The sequence below is a fragment of the Eschrichtius robustus genome, chromosome 1 (genome assembly GCF_028021215.1).
Source record: "Eschrichtius robustus isolate mEscRob2 chromosome 1, mEscRob2.pri, whole genome shotgun sequence".
Taxonomy (NCBI): Eukaryota; Metazoa; Chordata; class Mammalia; order Artiodactyla; family Eschrichtiidae; genus Eschrichtius; species Eschrichtius robustus.
Window position 1 is genome coordinate 145,629,490 of NC_090824.1, and position 21,201 is coordinate 145,650,690.

Here is a 21,201-nt window from a genome sequence, read left to right on the forward strand (position 1 = left end):
CGAGATCTACAGGCCACCCTCGAGCTCAGGTCGTTGCCTTGTTCCCGCAAGGAAGCAGAAGTCTCTGCACTCAGGGTCAGAGAAGGAGTCCTGGCCAGGCCAGGCTTCTATGTCATGTTCAGCTTGGGAGGTGGGATGTAGTTTACATTTGCCCTGATGGTCAGGGGAAATCAAATGGACCACCGTCCCACAGATTTGGGCGACGCTGTTGGCTCCTCCTTGGGTTGTGTCCTGCTTGTGTGTTGTGTGTGGAGAGGTTGGAAAATGCCTTAGGCAATTCCAGGGGATATCAAGCTACTTAGGTGAGGGGTGGATTCGTCTGGATCCTGGTGGAGAGAGGAAGGCAAGGCGAGTGGGAAATACACGTGAGAGTGTTGGCTAAGCCCACAGGCTTACTGTTGGGTGGATAGATGTTCGGTGGACATAGGGTTCCCGGAACTCTTTTGGGATATCTTCAGGAGCATTTGGAGTCCCGTGTAGGGAAGGAACACAGGTGCACATTCATGGACCATCCCAACCTTTTCCTCTCCTTTCTCAATGTGCTTCACGGCGGGTCCTTGTTCCACTGAATGGTGCCTTCACAGCACAGTATGGTGTCTTCTCACTGGGCCCGATTTGGAGCCGTTGGGATGTTTTGTCCCTGTGTGGCCTCCTTGCCCCTATGTTGAGGATGTTAAGGTGTTCCTTCGGACAGCCCAGCGTCATTGCTATGCCCAGTCGGCATAGCATTCCCTGAGGTTTGGAGCTCTTCCCGGAGGTCTTTGGGCCCAACCATGCAGAAAGAAGCGAGTTGGCTGCCAAGGAAATGCTACAGGTTTAAGGGCTGGAGTGAATGTGTGCTGCAGGGGTCATTTTATCCTGCCGCCTTCTGGTGCTGCGAGCCTGTGATCTCCAGCATGCATGGCTTCAAGCCAGAGAAGTCATGCCGGTTCAAGGGTCCAGGATGTTGGAGGCGTTCCCTCATTGCACGGCTGTGGGTGACACGTTGGTTCTGGAGGACCAGGGTCTCATGGTTTCTCCAAGGTCTAGTCCTTGAAGGGAAGAAAGACAATGTGCAAGGTGGTACAATAAGATACCCAGTTGCTGCAAGGGTTTGCCCCGCCACTTTGGGCATTGGAATGGCTCCCTTGCCATTAGCTTTGGTTGCGGTCCTAAGAAGTTCCTCTGGCTTGGCAGGAGACCAGGAAGTATGCCTGCTGGTGAGTCTCCCTTGATCAGTCCAGGGGTTCCTCAGGTGCCCTTTGTCACGGGTCCCTACGAGCCGCTTTTGATGGAGGTCGTCATATTCGGCCAAGGGCCCTTCCCTTGTGGAAGATCTCTCGCCTTGAGGGTGTGTCCACTGTGTGGAATCATAAGTGCCAAGGGCGTGTTTGTTGCCAAAGAGGGCACTTGCTCTTAGGCTGAGGGGGCCCAGTTGTCCTGAGGGTGTCTCAGGGGATCAGGAAGACATCGTTTTGCTGTGATGCGGGGCAGATTGCTCAGGAGAGGAATTTCAGGGCCCGAGACCAGGGTGTTGTTGGCCGGTGGCGCTCTTTGTCCTGATGGCCGCATGCTCTGAAGGCGCCTGTGCCACGATGCTTTCACGTTTGGGTGCGTACACACAGGCAAGACGGACAGCAAATGAAATGTTGAGGAGAGATAGAACACACATCACTGGGTGGTATCGACCTGTCCCTCGCTGTGCCCGTGCACCCTCCTCAAGCCTGCGTGTGTTCTCTCACCCGAGCCAGGTGGAATGCCAGGGAAAGAATGCTAGCAGCAGCCTGGGGCCATCCGTATAATCCCTGATACCCGTTGAAAGGAGGACGGCGTGGCAAGGCGAGGCCAGGCGAAGGAGTCTCGGATGGGTCCTGGCGTGCATTCCATGAGGATCCTGCTTTAACCCTTGTTGCGGTAAGGGACACTTCTTTGCTTAACCTAAAGGTTTGGCGACAGGAACGTGTGCACCGGGGCTACACCCTCACCTTCTGGTAATTTCTCGGGGAACACGAGCTTTCATGCCCTGAGAACTGGCTGCATTTCCTGACCCATGGCTCGGCTCTGGCCACTTCTGTACGCTGATATGATTCAGCTCGCTGGCCGTCCCATGGTGGAATCTGCAACTTTGCATGTCCAACGTTTGAGCCCGTGTTTGGATCGATGATGACTCCCACAAATGCATTCCTTGGAAATCTGAACAAAATGAGTGAAAAATCCCTACCGTCTCCTCTTTGGAACTGAGGTCCAGCACGTGGCTCCCAAAAGGAAAGTAGGGAGAGGTTCACATTGCATTTGCGGCTGTGGGTGTCCACAGCCACGTTGTTCAAGTTGAGGGTTGTGGTCATCTCATGGGGAGAAGAGCCATTGGGAAAGGAGCCTGGGATGCCAATACAGGTGGGAAGGCTTGCGACAGCTTGCCGTCTCTTTGTTCCTTGGTCTAGCCAGGACTGCTGTCCCCTGTCACGGTTCAGCATGCAGGTAGGAGAGGAAGCGTGCGCCATTGCTGGTTCTGCCACCAGCGCTTGTGTTCTACAGGCTGCCCCCACCTGCTGGTCATTGCCTTGTGGCCTCAAAGAAACAGAAGTCTGTAGGCTCAGGGTCAGAACAGGATTCCAGGCCTAGGGCAGGCTTCTTTGTCATGTTCTGCTTGGGAGACCATATGCAATTTAGGTTTCTCCTGATGAGGGGAGAAATCAAATGGGCCAGTGTTCCTGGGAGTTTAGGCAATCTGATGGCTCCTCCTCGGGTTGTGTCCTGCTTGTGTGTGCTGTGTGAAGGGGCTGGAAAATGCCTTAGTCAAGCTTGGTCACGGCAAGCTTCCTTGGTGAGGGGTGGCTCTGGCATCTTGCCGTGACACGTTGGGATCCCGGTGGAGAGAGAGTAAGGCAAGGCGAGTGAAAGAGACACGTGAGATGGCTGACTAAGCCCACAGGTTTATTGGTGGGTGGATAGATCGACGGTGGCCATGGGGTCCCCGGAACACATTTGGGATTCCCTCAGGAGCATCTGGAGGCACGTGTAGGGAGAGAATACGGGAGCACCTTTGTGGACTGTCCCGCCTCTTTCCTCTCCTTGGTCGATTTGCTTCATGGCGGGTCCTTGTCCAGCGAAAGGTTGCCTTCATGGCACAGTATGGTGTCTTCTCATGGGGGCCGATTTAGAGGCCTTGGGGTGTTTTTTCCCTGTCTGGCCACGTTCCCCCTGTGTTGAAGATGTGAAGGTGTTCCTGAGGACAGCCAAGCATCATTTCTATACCCGGCCCACATAGCGTTCCCTGAGGATTGGAGCTCTACTAGGAGGTCATTGGGCGCAACCATGCAGAAACAAGGGAGTCGGTTGCCAAGGAAAGGCTACAGTTTTAAGGGCAGGAGAGGATGTGTGGTGTGGGTGTCATTTTTCCTGCCACCCGCTGGTGCGTCGAGACTGTGGTATCCGGCGAGCCTGGCCACAGGCCAGACAAATCATACCGGTTCAAGTGTCTAGGCTGTTGTCTGGGTTCTCTCGTTGCATGGCTGTGGGTAACAAGTTGCTTGTAGAGTACCTGGGCCTCACGGTTTCCCCAATGTCACGTCACTGATGGGCCCAGAGTGTGAAAGTGCCAGACACCACTGCAAGTTACACCATTGTTGCAAGGGTTTCCCCGCCGCGTTGAGCATCGGAATGGTTCCCGTGCCATTAGCTTTGTGTGTGGGCTAAGGGTAGGTTGCCAGTCTTGGCAGCAGGCCAGGAAGTATGGCTACAGGTGAATCTCCATTATTCAGTCCAGGAGTTCCTCTGGTGCGATTTGTCACCGGTCCCTACAAGCTGCTTTTGTTGGAGGTCGTGACATTTGTCCAAGGGTCGTTCCCTTGTGGAAGATCTCAGGGACCACATTTCCCCTTGAGGCTGAGTCCATTGTGTGGAAGCGTATGCGCCAGGAGTGGTTTGGTTCCCCAGAGGGCAGTGGCTCTTACGCTGAGTAATCCCATTTCCCCTGAGGGTGTCTCAGCGGTTCAGGATGACATCCCTATGCTGTGTCGGTGGGGAGGCGGCTCAGGCGGGGAAGTTCAAGGCCCATACCAGGGGTTTGATGGACGGCCGTGCTCTTTGTGTTGATGCCCGTGCACTCTGAAGGCATCTGTGCCATGATGCATTCACGTTTGGCTGTGGACACACAGACATGATGGGCTGCAAATGAAATGTTGAGGGGAGATATAGCGCACATCGCAGCGCACTTCGCTGGGCAGTATCACCCTTTGCCTCTGTGCCCCCGTTCACTTTTCTCAAACATCCCTGTGTTCTGTCACACTGAGGCAGGTGGTGGAGTGCCCGGGAACAAACACCTGCAGCAGCATGGGGCCCTCTGTATAGTCCATGAAACCTGGCGAAGTGAGGACAGTGCGGCAAGTTGAGGCAAGTCGAGGCAAAAGAGTCTCAGAGTGATTTTGGCGTGAAGTACTTGAGGATCCTCGTAGGAACCTTGTGGTGGTGAGTGGAAATTCTTTGCAGAAACCTAGATGTTTGGCCACGGGGACTTGTGCCCTGAGACTACACCCTCACCTTCTTGGCTCTTCCAGTGGCACCCCAGATCCGATGCCATGATCCTTAGCTCCATTGGCAGCCCCGTGGGTCGGCTCTGGCCGCTCCTGACTGCTGACATGATTGAGATCGTTGGCTGCCCTGCGGTGGAGCCTGCAACTTTGAACGTGCAGCCTTTGAGCAGGTGGATTGATGATGACTCCCATAAATGCACTGCTTGGAACTCTGAACCAATGAATGGGTCTCAGGTTTCTCCGCGGTCATGTCACTGACAGTCCCGGGGGCGAAAATACAATGCGCCAGGGCAAGTTACCCAGTTGCTGCAAGGGTTTGCCCTGCCAGTTTGGGCATTGGAATATCTCCAATGCCAATAGCTTTCTGTACGACCCAAGGGCATCGCCTCTGGCTTGACAAGGTTCGTGGTAGAAACCTTGTGGGGGTAAACGGAACTTCTTTGAAGAAACCTAGATGTTTGGCCACGGGGACTTGTGCGGCGAGACTACCCCGTCACATTCCGGGCTCTTCCTGGGGAACCCGAGCTCCAATGCCCTGAGACTTGGGTGCACTTTCTGCCCCGTGGCTCGAGTCTGGCCGCTCCCTACTGCTGAGAGGTTTTAGCTTGCTGACAATCCGCGACTTTGCACGTCCAGCCTTTGAGCAGCTGCGTGGATCGATGATGACTCCCATAAATGCATTCCTTCAAAATCTAAACAAAATGAATGAGCAATACCTACCATCTTCTCATCCTAACTGAGGTCCAGCACGTGGCTCCCAAAGGAAAATTAGGGAGAGGTCCATGTCGCATTTGCTACTGTGGGCGTGTGCAGCAACATTGTTCAAGTTGAGGGTGGCGGGCTTCTCGTGCAGAAAGAGCCATGTGGAAAGGAGCCTGGGATGTCCATCTACATGGGAAGGCTAAGGACAACTTGATGTCTCTGGACACCTGAGTCTAGCCAAAACTGCTATATCCTGCCGCGGTCTGTATGCAGGTATGAAAGGAAGCGTGAGCCACTGGTACTCCTCTGGCTTCCCCTCGAGATCTACAGGCCACCCTCGAGCTCAGGTCGTTGCCTTGTTCCCGCAAGGAAGCAGAAGTCTCTGCACTCAGGGTCAGAGAAGGAGTCCTGGCCAGGCCAGGCTTCTATGTCATGTTCAGCTTGGGAGGTGGGATGTAGTTTACATTTGCCCTGATGGTCAGGGGAAATCAAATGGACCACCGTCCCACAGATTTGGGCGACGCTGTTGGCTCCTCCTTGGGTTGTGTCCTGCTTGTGTGTTGTGTGTGGAGAGGTTGGAAAATGCCTTAGGCAATTCCAGGGGATATCAAGCTACTTAGGTGAGGGGTGGATTCGTCTGGATCCTGGTGGAGAGAGGAAGGCAAGGCGAGTGGGAAATACACGTGAGAGTGTTGGCTAAGCCCACAGGCTTACTGTTGGGTGGATAGATGTTCGGTGGACATAGGGTTCCCGGAACTCTTTTGGGATATCTTCAGGAGCATTTGGAGTCCCGTGTAGGGAAGGAACACAGGTGCACATTCATGGACCATCCCAACCTTTTCCTCTCCTTTCTCAATGTGCTTCACGGCGGGTCCTTGTTCCACTGAATGGTGCCTTCACAGCACAGTATGGTGTCTTCTCACTGGGCCCGATTTGGAGCCGTTGGGATGTTTTGTCCCTGTGTGGCCTCCTTGCCCCTATGTTGAGGATGTTAAGGTGTTCCTTCGGACAGCCCAGCGTCATTGCTATGCCCAGTCGGCATAGCATTCCCTGAGGTTTGGAGCTCTTCCCGGAGGTCTTTGGGCCCAACCATGCAGAAAGAAGCGAGTTGGCTGCCAAGGAAATGCTACAGGTTTAAGGGCTGGAGTGAATGTGTGCTGCAGGGGTCATTTTGTCCTGCCGCCTTCTGGTGCTGCGAGCCTGTGATCTCCAGCATGCATGGCTTCAAGCCAGAGAAGTCATGCCGGTTCAAGGGTCCAGGATGTTGGAGGCGTTCCCTCATTGCACGGCTGTGGGTGACACGTTGGTTCTGGAGGACCAGGGTCTCATGGTTTCTCCAAGGTCTAGTCCTTGAAGGGAAGAAAGACAATGTGCAAGGTGGTACAATAAGATACCCAGTTGCTGCAAGGGTTTGCCCCGCCACTTTGGGCATTGGAATGGCTCCCTTGCCATTAGCTTTGGTTGCGGTCCTAAGAAGTTCCTCTGGCTTGGCAGGAGACCAGGAAGTATGCCTGCTGGTGAGTCTCCCTTGATCAGTCCAGGGGTTCCTCAGGTGCCCTTTGTCACGGGTCCCTACGAGCCGCTTTTGATGGAGGTCGTCATATTCGGCCAAGGGCCCTTCCCTTGTGGAAGATCTCTCGCCTTGAGGGTGTGTCCACTGTGTGGAATCATAAGTGCCAAGGGCGTGTTTGTTGCCAAAGAGGGCACTTGCTCTTAGGCTGAGGGGGCCCAGTTGTCCTGAGGGTGTCTCAGGGGATCAGGAAGACATCGTTTTGCTGTGATGCGGGGCAGATTGCTCAGGAGAGGAATTTCAGGGCCCGAGACCAGGGTGTTGTTGGCCGGTGGCGCTCTTTGTCCTGATGGCCGCATGCTCTGAAGGCGCCTGTGCCACGATGCTTTCACGTTTGGGTGCGTACACACAGGCAAGACGGACAGCAAATGAAATGTTGAGGAGAGATAGAACACACATCACTGGGTGGTATCGACCTGTCCCTCGCTGTGCCCGTGCACCCTCCTCAAGCCTGCGTGTGTTCTCTCACCCGAGCCAGGTGGAATGCCAGGGAAAGAATGCTAGCAGCAGCCTGGGGCCATCCGTATAATCCCTGATACCCGTTGAAAGGAGGACGGCGTGGCAAGGCGAGGCCAGGCGAAGGAGTCTCGGATGGGTCCTGGCGTGCATTCCATGAGGATCCTGCTTTAACCCTTGTTGCGGTAAGGGACACTTCTTTGCTTAACCTAAAGGTTTGGCGACAGGAACGTGTGCACCGGGGCTACACCCTCACCTTCTGGTAATTTCTCGGGGAACACGAGCTTTCATGCCCTGAGAACTGGCTGCATTTCCTGACCCATGGCTCGACTCTGGCCACTTCTGTACGCTGATATGATTCAGCTCGCTGGCCGTCCATGGTGGAATCTGCAACTTTGCATGTCCAACGTTTGAGCCCGTGTTTGGATCGATGATGACTCCCACAAATGCATTCCTTGGAAATCTGAACAAAATGAGTGAAAAATCCCTACCGTCTCCTCTTTGGAACTGAGGTCCAGCACGTGGCTCCCAAAAGGAAAGTAGGGAGAGGTTCACATTGCATTTGCGGCTGTGGGTGTCCACAGCCACGTTGTTCAAGTTGAGGGTTGTGGTCATCTCATGGGGAGAAGAGCCATTGGGAAAGGAGCCTGGGATGCCAATACAGGTGGGAAGGCTTGCGACAGCTTGCCGTCTCTTTGTTCCTTGGTCTAGCCAGGACTGCTGTCCCCTGTCACGGTTCAGCATGCAGGTAGGAGAGGAAGCGTGCGCCATTGCTGGTTCTGCCACCTGCGCTTGTGTTCTACAGGCTGCCCCCACCTGCTGGTCATTGCCTTGTGGCCTCAAAGAAACAGAAGTCTGTAGGCTCAGGGTCAGAACAGGATTCCAGGCCTAGGGCAGGCTTCTTTGTCATGTTCTGCTTGGGAGACCATATGCAATTTAGGTTTCTCCTGATGAGGGGAGAAATCAAATGGGCCAGTGTTCCTGGGAGTTTAGGCAATCTGATGGCTCCTCCTCGGGTTGTGTCCTGCTTGTGTGTGCTGTGTGAAGGGGCTGGAAAATGCCTTAGTCAAGCTTGGTCACGGCAAGCTTCCTTGGTGAGGGGTGGCTCTGGCATCTTGCCGTGACACGTTGGGATCCCGGTGGAGAGAGAGTAAGGCAAGGCGAGTGAAAGAGACACGTGAGATGGCTGACTAAGCCCACAGGTTTATTGGTGGGTGGATAGATCGACGGTGGCCATGGGGTCCCCGGAACACATTTGGGATTCCCTCAGGAGCATCTGGAGGCACGTGTAGGGAGAGAATACGGGAGCACCTTTGTGGACTGTCCCGCCTCTTTCCTCTCCTTGGTCGATTTGCTTCATGGCGGGTCCTTGTCCAGCGAAAGGTTGCCTTCATGGCACAGTATGGTGTCTTCTCATGGGGGCCGATTTAGAGGCCTTGGGGTGTTTTTTCCCTGTCTGGCCACGTTCCCCCTGTGTTGAAGATGTGAAGGTGTTCCTGAGGACAGCCAAGCATCATTTCTATACCCGGCCCACATAGCGTTCCCTGAGGATTGGAGCTCTACTAGGAGGTCATTGGGCGCAACCATGCAGAAACAAGGGAGTCGGTTGCCAAGGAAAGGCTACAGTTTTAAGGGCAGGAGAGGATGTGTGGTGTGGGTGTCATTTTTCCTGCCACCCGCTGGTGCGTCGAGACTGTGGTATCCGGCGAGCCTGGCCACAGGCCAGACAAATCATACCGGTTCAAGTGTCTAGGCTGTTGTCTGGGTTCTCTCGTTGCATGGCTGTGGGTAACAAGTTGCTTGTAGAGTACCTGGGCCTCACGGTTTCCCCAATGTCACGTCACTGATGGGCCCAGAGTGTGAAAGTGCCAGACACCACTGCAAGTTACACCATTGTTGCAAGGGTTTCCCCGCCGCGTTGAGCATCGGAATGGTTCCCGTGCCATTAGCTTTGTGTGTGGGCTAAGGGTAGGTTGCCAGTCTTGGCAGCAGGCCAGGAAGTATGGCTACAGGTGAATCTCCATTATTCAGTCCAGGAGTTCCTCTGGTGCGATTTGTCACCGGTCCCTACAAGCTGCTTTTGTTGGAGGTCGTGACATTTGTCCAAGGGTCGTTCCCTTGTGGAAGATCTCAGGGACCACATTTCCCCTTGAGGCTGAGTCCATTGTGTGGAAGCGTATGCGCCAGGAGTGGTTTGGTTCCCCAGAGGGCAGTGGCTCTTACGCTGAGTAATCCCATTTCCCCTGAGGGTGTCTCAGCGGTTCAGGATGACATCCCTATGCTGTGTCGGTGGGGAGGCGGCTCAGGCGGGGAAGTTCAAGGCCCATACCAGGGGTTTGATGGACGGCCGTGCTCTTTGTGTTGATGCCCGTGCACTCTGAAGGCATCTGTGCCATGATGCATTCACGTTTGGCTGTGGACACACAGACATGATGGGCTGCAAATGAAATGTTGAGGGGAGATATAGCGCACATCGCAGCGCACTTCGCTGGGCAGTATCACCCTTTGCCTCTGTGCCCCCGTTCACTTTTCTCAAACATCCCTGTGTTCTGTCACACTGAGGCAGGTGGTGGAGTGCCCGGGAACAAACACCTGCAGCAGCATGGGGCCCTCTGTATAGTCCATGAAACCTGGCGAAGTGAGGACAGTGCGGCAAGTTGAGGCAAGTCGAGGCAAAAGAGTCTCAGAGTGATTTTGGCGTGAAGTACTTGAGGATCCTCGTAGGAACCTTGTGGTGGTGAGTGGAAATTCTTTGCAGAAACCTAGATGTTTGGCCACGGGGACTTGTGCCCTGAGACTACACCCTCACCTTCTTGGCTCCTCCAGTGGCACCCCAGATCCGATGCCATGATCCTTAGCTCCATTGGCAGCCCCGTGGGTCGGCTCTGGCCGCTCCTGACTGCTGACATGATTGAGATCGTTGGCTGCCCTGCGGTGGAGCCTGCAACTTTGAACGTGCAGCCTTTGAGCAGGTGGATTGATGATGACTCCCATAAATGCACTGCTTGGAACTCTGAACCAATGAATGGGTCTCAGGTTTCTCCGCGGTCATGTCACTGACAGTCCCGGGGGCGAAAATACAATGCGCCAGGGCAAGTTACCCAGTTGCTGCAAGGGTTTGCCCTGCCAGTTTGGGCATTGGAATATCTCCAATGCCAATAGCTTTCTGTACGACCCAAGGGCATCGCCTCTGGCTTGACAAGGTTCGTGGTAGAAACCTTGTGGGGGTAAACGGAACTTCTTTGAAGAAACCTAGATGTTTGGCCACGGGGACTTGTGCGGCGAGACTACCCCGTCACATTCCGGGCTCTTCCTGGGGAACCCGAGCTCCAATGCCCTGAGACTTGGGTGCACTTTCTGCCCCGTGGCTCGAGTCTGGCCGCTCCCTACTGCTGAGAGGTTTTAGCTTGCTGACAATCCGCGACTTTGCACGTCCAGCCTTTGAGCAGCTGCGTGGATCGATGATGACTCCCATAAATGCATTCCTTCAAAATCTAAACAAAATGAATGAGCAATACCTACCATCTTCTCATCCTAACTGAGGTCCAGCACGTGGCTCCCAAAGGAAAATTAGGGAGAGGTCCATGTCGCATTTGCTACTGTGGGCGTGTGCAGCAACATTGTTCAACTTGAGGGTGGCGGGCTTCTCGTGCAGAAAGAGCCATGTGGAAAGGAGCCTGGGATGTCCATCTACATGGGAAGACTAAGGACAACTTGATGTCTCTGGGCACCTGAGTCTAGCCAAAACTGCTATATCCTGCCGCGGTCTGTATGCAGGTATGAAAGGAAGCGTGAGCCACTGGTACTCCTCTGGCTTCCCCTCGAGATCTACAGGCCACCCTCGAGCTCAGGTCGTTGCCTTGTTCCCGCAAGGAAGCAGAAGTCTCTGCACTCAGGGTCAGAGAAGGAGTCCTGGCCAGGCCAGGCTTCTATGTCATGTTCAGCTTGGGAGGTGGGATGTAGTTTACATTTGCCCTGATGGTCAGGGGAAATCAAATGGGCCACCGTCCCACAGATTTGGGCGACGCTGTTGGCTCCTCCTTGGGTTGTGTCCTGCTTGTGTGTTGTGTGTGGAGAGGTTGGAAAATGCCTTAGGCAATTCCAGGGGATATCAAGCTACTTAGGTGAGGGGTGGATTCGTCTGGATCCTGGTGGAGAGAGGAAGGCAAGGCGAGTGGGAAATACACGTGAGAGTGTTGGCTAAGCCCACAGGCTTACTGTTGGGTGGATAGATGTTCGGTGGACATAGGGTTCCCGGAACTCTTTTGGGATATCTTCAGGAGCATTTGGAGTCCCGTGTAGGGAAGGAACACAGGTGCACATTCATGGACCATCCCAACCTTTTCCTCTCCTTTCTCAATGTGCTTCACGGCGGGTCCTTGTTCCACTGAATGGTGCCTTCACAGCACAGTATGGTGTCTTCTCACTGGGCCCGATTTGGAGCCGTTGGGATGTTTTGTCCCTGTGTGGCCTCCTTGCCCCTATGTTGAGGATGTTAAGGTGTTCCTTCGGACAGCCCAGCGTCATTGCTATGCCCAGTCGGCATAGCATTCCCTGAGGTTTGGAGCTCTTCCCGGAGGTCTTTGGGCCCAACCATGCAGAAAGAAGCGAGTTGGCTGCCAAGGAAATGCTACAGGTTTAAGGGCTGGAGTGAATGTGTGCTGCAGGGGTCATTTTGTCCTGCCGCCTTCTGGTGCTGCGAGCCTGTGATCTCCAGCATGCATGGCTTCAAGCCAGAGAAGTCATGCCGGTTCAAGGGTCCAGGATGTTGGAGGCGTTCCCTCATTGCACGGCTGTGGGTGACACGTTGGTTCTGGAGGACCTGGGTCTCATGGTTTCTCCAAGGTCTAGTCCTTGAAGGGAAGAAAGACAATGTGCAAGGTGGTACAATAAGATACCCAGTTGCTGCAAGGTTTTGCCCCGCCACTTTGGGCATTGGAATGGCTCCCTTGCCATTAGCTTTGGTTGCGGTCCTAAGAAGTTCCTCTGGCTTGGCAGGAGACCAGGAAGTATGCCTGCTGGTGAGTCTCCCTTGATCAGTCCAGGGGTTCCTCAGGTGCCCTTTGTCACGGGTCCCTACGAGCCGCTTTTGATGGAGGTCGTCATATTCGGCCAAGGGCCCTTCCCTTGTGGAAGGTCTCTCGCCTTGAGGGTGTGTCCACTGTGTGGAATCATAAGTGCCAAGGGCGTGTTTGTTGCCAAAGAGGGCACTTGCTCTTAGGCTGAGGGGGCCCAGTTGTCCTGAGGGTGTCTCAGGGGATCAGGAAGACATCGTTTTGCTGTGATGCGGGGCAGATTGCTCAGGAGAGGAATTTCAGGGCCCGAGACCAGGGTGTTGTTGGCCGGCGGCGCTCTTTGTCCTGATGGCCGCATGCTCTGAAGGCGCCTGTGCCACGATGCTTTCACGTTTGGGTGCGTACACACAGGCAAGACGGACAGCAAATGAAATGTTGAGGAGAGATAGAACACACATCACTGGGTGGTATCGACCTGTCCCTCGCTGTGCCCGTGCACCCTCCTCAAGCCTGCGTGTGTTCTCTCACCCGAGCCAGGTGGAATGCCAGGGAAAGAATGCTAGCAGCAGCCTGGGGCCATCCGTATAATCCCTGATACCCGTTGAAAGGAGGACGGCGTGGCAAGGCGAGGCCAGGCGAAGGAGTCTCGGATGGGTCCTGGCGTGCATTCCATGAGGATCCTGCTTTAACCCTTGTTGCGGTAAGGGACACTTCTTTGCTTAACCTAAAGGTTTGGCGACGGGAACGTGTGCACCGGGGCTACACCCTCACCTTCTGGTAATTTCTCGGGGAACACGAGCTTTGATGCCCTGAGAACTGGCTGCATTTCCTGACCCATGGCTCGGCTCTGGCCACTTCTGTACGCTGATATGATTCAGCTCGCTGGCCGTCCCATGGTGGAATCTGCAACTTTGCATGTCCAACGTTTGAGCCCGTGTTTGGATCGATGATGACTCCCACAAATGCATTCCTTGGAAATCTGAACAAAATGAGTGAAAAATCCCTACCGTCTCCTCTTTGGAACTGAGGTCCAGCACGTGGCTCCCAAAAGGAAAGTAGGGAGAGGTTCACATTGCATTTGCGGCTGTGGGTGTCCACAGCCACGTTGTTCAAGTTGAGGGTTGTGGTCATCTCATGGGGAGAAGAGCCATTGGGAAAGGAGCCTGGGATGCCAATGCAGGTGGGAAGGCTTGGAACAGCTTGCCGTCTCTTTGTTCCTTGGTCTAGCCAGGACTGCTGTCCCCTGTCACGGTTCAGCATGCAGGTAGGAGAGGAAGCGTGCGCCATTGCTGGTTCTGCCACCTGCGCTTGTGTTCTACAGGCTGCCCCCACCTGCTGGTCATTGCCGTGTGGCCTCAAAGAAACAGAAGTCTGTAGGCTCAGGGTCAGAACAGGATTCCAGGCCTAGGCCAGGCTTCTTTGTCATGTTCTGCTTGGGAGACCATATGCAATTTAGGTTTCTCCTGATGAGGGGAGAAATCAAATGGGCCAGTGTTCCTGGGAGTTTAGGCAATCTGATGGCTCCTCCTCGGGTTGTGTCCTGCTTGTGTGTGCTGTGTGAAGGGGCTGGAAAATGCCTTAGTCAAGCTTGGTCACGGCAAGCTTCCTTGGTGAGGGGTGGCTCTGGCATCTTGCCGTGACACGTTGGGATCCCGGTGGAGAGAGAGTAAGGCAAGGCGAGTGAAAGAGACACGTGAGATGGCTGACTAAGCCCACAGGTTTATTGGTGGGTGGATAGATCGACGGTGGCCATGGGGTCCCCGAAACACATTTGGGATTCCCTCAGGAGCATCTGGAGGCACGTGTAGGGAGAGAATACGGGAGCACCTTTGTGGACTGTCCCGCCTCTTTCCTCTCCTTGGTCGATTTGCTTCATGGCGGGTCCTTGTCCAGCGAAAGGTTGCCTTCATGGCACAGTATGGTGTCTTCTCATGGGGGCCGATTTAGAGGCCTTGGGGTGTTTTGTCCCTGTCTGGCCACGTTCCCCCTGTGTTGAAGATGTGAAGGTGTTCCTGAGGACAGCCAAGCATCATTTCTATACCCGGCCCACATAGCGTTCCCTGAGGATTGGAGCTCTACTAGGAGGTCATTGGGCGCAACCATGCAGAAACAAGGGAGTCGGTTGCCAAGGAAAGGCTACAGTTTTAAGGGCAGGAGAGGATGTGTGGTGTGGGTGTCATTTTTCCTGCCACCCGCTGGTGCGTCGAGACTGTGGTATCCGGCGAGCCTGGCCACAGGCCAGACAAATCATACCGGTTCAAGTGTCTAGGCTGTTGTCTGGGTTCTCTCGTTGCATGGCTGTGGGTAACAAGTTGCTTGTAGAGTACCTGGGCCTCACGGTTTCCCCAATGTCACGTCACTGATGGGCCCAGAGTGTGAAAGTGCCAGACACCACTGCAAGTTACACCATTGTTGCAAGGGTTTCCCCGCCGCGTTGAGCATCGGAATGGTTCCCGTGCCATTAGCTTTGTGTGTGGGCTAAGGGTAGGTTGCCAGTCTTGGCAGCAGGCCAGGAAGTATGGCTACAGGTGAATCTCCATTATTCAGTCCAGGAGTTCCTCTGGTGCGATTTGTCACCGGTCCCTACAAGCTGCTTTTGTTGGAGGTCGTGACATTTGTCCAAGGGTCGTTCCCTTGTGGAAGATCTCAGGGACCACATTTCCCCTTGAGGCTGAGTCCATTGTGTGGAAGCGTATGCGCCAGGAGTGGTTTGGTTCCCCAGAGGGCAGTGGCTCTTACGCTGAGTAATCCCATTTCCCCTGAGGGTGTCTCAGCGGTTCAGGATGACATCCCTATGCTGTGTCGGTGGGGAGGCGGCTCAGGCGGGGAAGTTCAAGGCCCATACCAGGGGTTTGATGGACGGCCGTGCTCTTTGTGTTGATGCCCGTGCACTCTGAAGGCATCTGTGCCATGATGCATTCACGTTTGGCTGTGGACACACAGACATGATGGGCTGCAAATGAAATGTTGAGGGGAGATATAGCGCACATCGCAGCGCACTTCGCTGGGCAGTATCACCCTTTGCCTCTGTGCCCCCGTTCACTTTTCTCAAACATCCCTGTGTTCTGTCACACTGAGGCAGGTGGTGGAGTGCCCGGGAACAAACACCTGCAGCAGCATGGGGCCCTCTGTATAGTCCATGAAACCTGGCGAAGTGAGGACAGTGCGGCAAGTTGAGGCAAGTCGAGGCAAAAGAGTCTCAGAGTGATTTTGGCGTGAAGTACTTGAGGATCCTCGTAGGAACCTTGTGGTGGTGAGTGGAAATTCTTTGCAGAAACCTAGATGTTTGGCCACGGGGACTTGTGCCCTGAGACTACACCCTCACCTTCTTGGCTCCTCCAGTGGCACCCCAGATCCGATGCCATGATCCTTAGCTCCATTGGCAGCCCCGTGGGTCGGCTCTGGCCGCTCCTGGCTGCTGACATGATTGAGATCGTTGGCTGCCCTGCGGTGGAGCCTGCAACTTTGAACGTGCAGCCTTTGAGCAGGTGGATTGATGATGACTCCCATAAATGCACTGCTTGGAACTCTGAACCAATGAATGGGTCTCAGGTTTCTCCGCGGTCATGTCACTGACAGTCCCGGGGGCGAAAATACAATGCGCCAGGGCAAGTTACCCAGTTGCTGCAAGGGTTTGCCCTGCCAGTTTGGGCATTGGAATATCTCCAATGCCAATAGCTTTCTGTACGACCCAAGGGCATCGCCTCTGGCTTGACAAGGTTCGTGGTAGAAACCTTGTGGGGGTAAACGGAACTTCTTTGAAGAAACCTAGATGTTTGGCCACGGGGACTTGTGCGGCGAGACTACCCCGTCACATTCCGGGCTCTTCCTGGGGAACCCAAGCTCCAATGCCCTGAGACTTGGGTGCAATTTCTGCCCCGTGGCTCGAGTCTGGCCGCTCCCTACTGCTGAGAGGTTTTAGCTTGCTGACAATCCGCGACTTTGCACGTCCAGCCTTTGAGCAGCTGCGTGGATCGATGATGACTCCCATAAATGCATTCCTTCAAAATCTAAACAAAATGAATGAGCAATACCTACCATCTTCTCATCCTAACTGAGGTCCAGCACGTGGATCCCAAAGGAAAATTAGGGAGAGGTCCATGTCGCATTTGCTACTGTGGGCGTGTGCAGCAACATTGTTCAAGTTGAGGGTGGCGGGCTTCTCGTGCAGAAAGAGCCATGTGGAAAGGAGCCTGGGATGTCCATCTACATGGGAAGGCTAAGGACAACTTGATGTCTCTGGGCACCTGAGTCTAGCCAAAACTGCTATATCTTGCCGCGGTCTGTATGCAGGTATGAAAGGAAGCGTGAGCCACTGGTACTCCTCTGGCTTCCCCTCGAGATCTACAGGCCACCCTCGAGCTCAGGTCGTTGCCTTGTTCCCGCAAGGAAGCAGAAGTCTCTGCACTCAGGGTCAGAGAAGGAGTCCTGGCCAGGCCAGGCTTCTATGTCATGTTCAGCTTGGGAGGTGGGATGTAGTTTACATTTGCCCTGATGGTCAGGGGAAATCAAATGGGCCACCGTCCCACAGATTTGGGCGACGCTGTTGGCTCCTCCTTGGGTTGTGTCCTGCTTGTGTGTTGTGTGTGGAGAGGTTGGAAAATGCCTTAGGCAATTCCAGGGGATATCAAGCTACTTAGGTGAGGGGTGGATTCGTCTGGATCCTGGTGGAGAGAGGAAGGCAAGGCGAGTGGGAAATACACGTGAGAGTGTTGGCTAAGCCCACAGGCTTACTGTTGGGTGGATAGATGTTCGGTGGACATAGGGTTCCCGGAACTCTTTTGGGATATCTTCAGGAGCATTTGGAGTCCCGTGTAGGGAAGGAACACAGGTGCACATTCATGGACCATCCCAACCTTTTCCTCTCCTTTCTCAATGTGCTTCACGGCGGGTCCTTGTTCCACTGAATGGTGCCTTCACAGCACAGTATGGTGTCTTCTCACTGGGCCCGATTTGGAGCCGTTGGGATGTTTTGTCCCTGTGTGGCCTCCTTGCCCCTATGTTGAGGATGTTAAGGTGTTCCTTCGGACAGCCCAGCGTCATTGCTATGCCCAGTCGGCATAGCATTCCCTGAGGTTTGGAGCTCTTCCCGGAGGTCTTTGGGCCCAACCATGCAGAAAGAAGCGAGTTGGCTGCCAAGGAAATGCTACAGGTTTAAGGGCTGGAGTGAATGTGTGCTGCAGGGGTCATTTTGTCCTGCCGCCTTCTGGTGCTGCGAGCCTGTGATCTCCAGCATGCATGGCTTCAAGCCAGAGAAGTCATGCCGGTTCAAGGGTCCAGGATGTTGGAGGCGTTCCCTCATTGCACGGCTGTGGGTGACACGTTGGTTCTGGAGGACCAGGGTCTCATGGTTTCTCCAAGGTCTAGTCCTTGAAGGGAAGAAAGACAATGTGCAAGGTGGTACAATAAGATACCCAGTTGCTGCAAGGGTTTGCCCCGCCACTTTGGGCATTGGAATGGCTCCCTTGCCATTAGCTTTGGTTGCGGTCCTAAGAAGTTCCTCTGGCTTGGCAGGAGACCAGGAAGTATGCCTGCTGGTGAGTCTCCCTTGATCAGTCCAGGGGTTCCTCAGGTGCCCTTTGTCACGGGTCCCTACGAGCCGCTTTTGATGGAGGTCGTCATATTCGGCCAAGGGCCCTTCCCTTGTGGAAGATCTCTCGCCTTGAGGGTGTGTCCACTGTGTGGAATCATAAGTGCCAAGGGCGTGTTTGTTGCCAAAGAGGGCACTTGCTCTTAGGCTGAGGGGGCCCAGTTGTCCTGAGGGTGTCTCAGGGGATCAGGAAGACATCGTTTTGCTGTGATGCGGGGCAGATTGCTCAGGAGAGGAATTTCAGGGCCCGAGACCAGGGTGTTGTTGGCCGGCGGCGCTCTTTGTCCTGATGGCCGCATGCTCTGAAGGCGCCTGTGCCACGATGCTTTCACGTTTGGGTGCGTACACACAGGCAAGACGGACAGCAAATGAAATGTTGAGGAGAGATAGAACACACATCACTGGGTGGTATCGACCTGTCCCTCGCTGTGCCCGTGCACCCTCCTCAAGCCTGCGTGTGTTCTCTCACCCGAGCCAGGTGGAATGCCAGGGAAAGAATGCTAGCAGCAGCCTGGGGCCATCCGTATAATCCCTGATACCCGTTGAAAGGAGGACGGCGTGGCAAGGCGAGGCCAGGCGAAGGAGTCTCGGATGGGTCCTGGCGTGCATTCCATGAGGATCCTGCTTTAACCCTTTTTGCGGTAAGGGACACTTCTTTGCTTAACCTAAAGGTTTGGCGACGGGAACGTGTGCACCGGGGCTACACCCTCACCTTCTGGTAATTTCTCGGGGAACACGAGCTTTGATGCCCTGAGAACTGGCTGCATTTCCTGACCCATGGCTCGGCTCTGGCCACTTCTGTACGCTGATATGATTCAGCTCGCTGGCCGTCCCATGGTGGAATCTGCAACTTTGCATGTCCAACGTTTGAGCCCGTGTTTGGATCGATGATGACTCCCACAAATGCATTCCTTGGAAATCTGAACAAAATGAGTGAAAAATCCCTACCGTCTCCTCTTTGGAACTGAGGTCCAGCACGTGGCTCCCAAAAGGAAAGTAGGGAGAGGTTCACATTGCATTTGCGGCTGTGGGTGTCCACAGCCACGTTGTTCAAGTTGAGGGTTGTGGTCATCTCATGGGGAGAAGAGCCATTGGGAAAGGAGCCTGGGATGCCAATGCAGGTGGGAAGGCTTGGGACAGCTTGCCGTCTCTTTGTTCCTTGGTCTAGCCAGGACTGCTGTCCCCTGTCACGGTTCAGCATGCAGGTAGGAGAGGAAGCGTGCGCCATTGCTGGTTCTGCCACCTGCGCTTGTGTTCTACAGGCTGCCCCCACCTGCTGGTCATTGCCGTGTGGCCTCAAAGAAACAGAAGTCTGTAGGCTCAGGGTCAGAACAGGATTCCAGGCCTAGGCCAGGCTTCTTTGTCATGTTCTGCTTGGGAGACCATATGCAATTTAGGTTTCTCCTGATGAGGGGAGAAATCAAATGGGCCAGTGTTCCTGGGAGTTTAGGCAATCTGATGGCTCCTCCTCGGGTTGTGTCCTGCTTGTGTGTGCTGTGTGAAGGGGCTGGAAAATGCCTTAGTCAAGCTTGGTCACGGCAAGCTTCCTTGGTGAGGGGTGGCTCTGGCATCTTGCCGTGACACGTTGGGATCCCGGTGGAGAGAGAGTAAGGCAAGGCGAGTGAAAGAGACACGTGAGATGGCTGACTAAGCCCACAGGTTTATTGGTGGGTGGATAGATCGACGGTGGCCATGGGGTCCCCGGAACACATTTGGGATTCCCTCAGGAGCATCTGGAGGCACGTGTAGGGAGAGAATACGGGAGCACCTTTGTGGACTGTCCCGCCTCTTTCCTCTCCTTGGTCGATTTGCTTCATGGCGGGTCCTTGTCCAGCGAAAGGTTGCCTTCATGGCACAGTATGGTGTCTTCTCATGGGGGCCGATTTAGAGGCCTTGGGGTGTTTTGTCCCTGTCTGGCTACGTTCCCCCTGTGTTGAAGATGTGAAGGTGTTCCTGAGGACAGCCAAGCATCATTTCTATACCCGGCCCACATAGCGTTCCCTGAGGATTGGAGCTCTACTAGGAGGTCATTGGGCGCAACCATGCAGAAACAAGGGAGTCGGTTGCCAAGGAAAGGCTACAGTTTTAAGGGCAGGAGAGGATGTGTGGTGTGGGTGTCATTTTTCCTGCCACCCGCTGGTGCGTCGAGACTGTGGTATCCGGCGAGCCTGGCCACAGGCCAGACAAATCATACCGGTTCAAGTGTCTAGGCTGTTGTCTGGGTTCTCTCGTTGCATGGCTGTGGGTAACAAGTTGCTTGTAGAGTACCTGGGCCTCACGGTTTCCCCAATGTCACGTCACTGATGGGCCCAGAGTGTGAAAGTGCCAGACACCACTGCAAGTTACACCATTGTTGCAAGGGTTTCCCCGCCGCGTTGAGCATCGGAATGGTTCCCGTGCCATTAGCTTTGTGTGTGGGCTAAGGGTAGGTTGCCAGTCTTGGCAGCAGGCCAGGAAGTATGGCTACAGGTGAATCTCCATTATTCAGTCCAGGAGTTCCTCTGGTGCGATTTGTCACCGGTCCCTACAAGCTGCTTTTGTTGGAGGTCGTGACATTTGTCCAAGGGTCGTTCCCTTGTGGAAGATCTCAGGGACCACATTTCCCCTTGAGGCTGAGTCCATTGTGTGGAAGCGTATGCGCCAGGAGTGGTTTGGTTCCCCAGAGGGCAGTGGCTCTTACGCTGAGTAATCCCATTTCCCCTGAGGGTGTCTCAGCGGTTCAGGATGACATCCCTATGCTGTGTCGGTGGGGAGGCGGCTCAGGCAGGGAAGTTCAAGGCCCATACCAGGGGTTTGATGGACGGCCGTGCTCTTTGTGTTGATGCCCGTGCACTCTGAAGGCATCTGTGCCATGATGCATTCACGTTTGGCTGTGGACACACAGACATGATGGGCTGCAAATGAAATGTTGAGGGGAGATATAGCGCACATCGCAGCGCACTTCGCTGGGCAGTATCACCCTTTGCCTCTGTGCCCCCGTTCACTTTTCTCAAACATCCCTGTGTTCTGTCACACTGAGGCAGGTGGTGGAGTGCCCGGGAACAAACACCTGCAGCAGCATGGGGCCCTCTGTATAGTCCATGAAACCTGGCGAAGTGAGGACAGTGCGGCAAGTTGAGGCAAGTCGAGGCAAAAGAGTCTCAGAGTGATTTTGGCGTGAAGTACTTGAGGATCCTCGTAGGAACCTTGTGGTGGTGAGTGGAAATTCTTTGCAGAAACCTAGATGTTTGGCCACGGGGACTTGTGCCCTGAGACTACACCCTCACCTTCTTGGCTCCTCCAGTGGCACCCCAGATCCGATGCCATGATCCTTAGCTCCATTGGCAGCCCCGTGGGTCGGCTCTGGCCGCTCCTGGC

At 54.5% G+C, this 21,201-nt stretch overlaps 10 non-coding genes across 10 annotated transcripts; all 10 read left to right on the forward strand.

Moving 5' to 3' along the window:
• The first annotated feature begins 2,133 nt into the window (after window positions 1-2,133).
• LOC137752587 (small nucleolar RNA SNORD116) lies at window positions 2,134-2,225 on the forward strand. Its single transcript, XR_011071204.1, has one exon. It is a non-coding gene; the product is annotated as a small nucleolar RNA SNORD116 (small nucleolar RNA).
• A 2,458-nt stretch (window positions 2,226-4,683) lies between these two features.
• Window positions 4,684-4,775, forward strand: LOC137751776 (small nucleolar RNA SNORD116). The gene has a single exon (XR_011070956.1). It is a non-coding gene; the product is annotated as a small nucleolar RNA SNORD116 (small nucleolar RNA).
• Window positions 4,776-5,164: 389 nt separating this feature from the next.
• On the forward strand, window positions 5,165-5,256 carry LOC137778276 (small nucleolar RNA SNORD116). The gene has a single exon (XR_011076823.1). It is a non-coding gene; the product is annotated as a small nucleolar RNA SNORD116 (small nucleolar RNA).
• A 2,407-nt stretch (window positions 5,257-7,663) lies between these two features.
• Window positions 7,664-7,755, forward strand: LOC137752636 (small nucleolar RNA SNORD116). The gene has a single exon (XR_011071246.1). It is a non-coding gene; the product is annotated as a small nucleolar RNA SNORD116 (small nucleolar RNA).
• Window positions 7,756-10,213: 2,458 nt separating this feature from the next.
• LOC137751782 (small nucleolar RNA SNORD116) lies at window positions 10,214-10,305 on the forward strand. Its single transcript, XR_011070957.1, has one exon. It is a non-coding gene; the product is annotated as a small nucleolar RNA SNORD116 (small nucleolar RNA).
• Window positions 10,306-10,694: 389 nt separating this feature from the next.
• On the forward strand, window positions 10,695-10,786 carry LOC137778282 (small nucleolar RNA SNORD116). The gene has a single exon (XR_011076825.1). It is a non-coding gene; the product is annotated as a small nucleolar RNA SNORD116 (small nucleolar RNA).
• Window positions 10,787-13,194: 2,408 nt separating this feature from the next.
• LOC137752688 (small nucleolar RNA SNORD116) lies at window positions 13,195-13,286 on the forward strand. Its single transcript, XR_011071262.1, has one exon. It is a non-coding gene; the product is annotated as a small nucleolar RNA SNORD116 (small nucleolar RNA).
• A 2,458-nt stretch (window positions 13,287-15,744) lies between these two features.
• On the forward strand, window positions 15,745-15,836 carry LOC137751786 (small nucleolar RNA SNORD116). Its single transcript, XR_011070958.1, has one exon. It is a non-coding gene; the product is annotated as a small nucleolar RNA SNORD116 (small nucleolar RNA).
• Window positions 15,837-16,225: 389 nt separating this feature from the next.
• Window positions 16,226-16,317, forward strand: LOC137778285 (small nucleolar RNA SNORD116). The gene has a single exon (XR_011076827.1). It is a non-coding gene; the product is annotated as a small nucleolar RNA SNORD116 (small nucleolar RNA).
• A 2,408-nt stretch (window positions 16,318-18,725) lies between these two features.
• On the forward strand, window positions 18,726-18,817 carry LOC137752739 (small nucleolar RNA SNORD116). The gene has a single exon (XR_011071276.1). It is a non-coding gene; the product is annotated as a small nucleolar RNA SNORD116 (small nucleolar RNA).
• The last annotated feature ends 2,384 nt before the right edge of the window (window positions 18,818-21,201 follow it).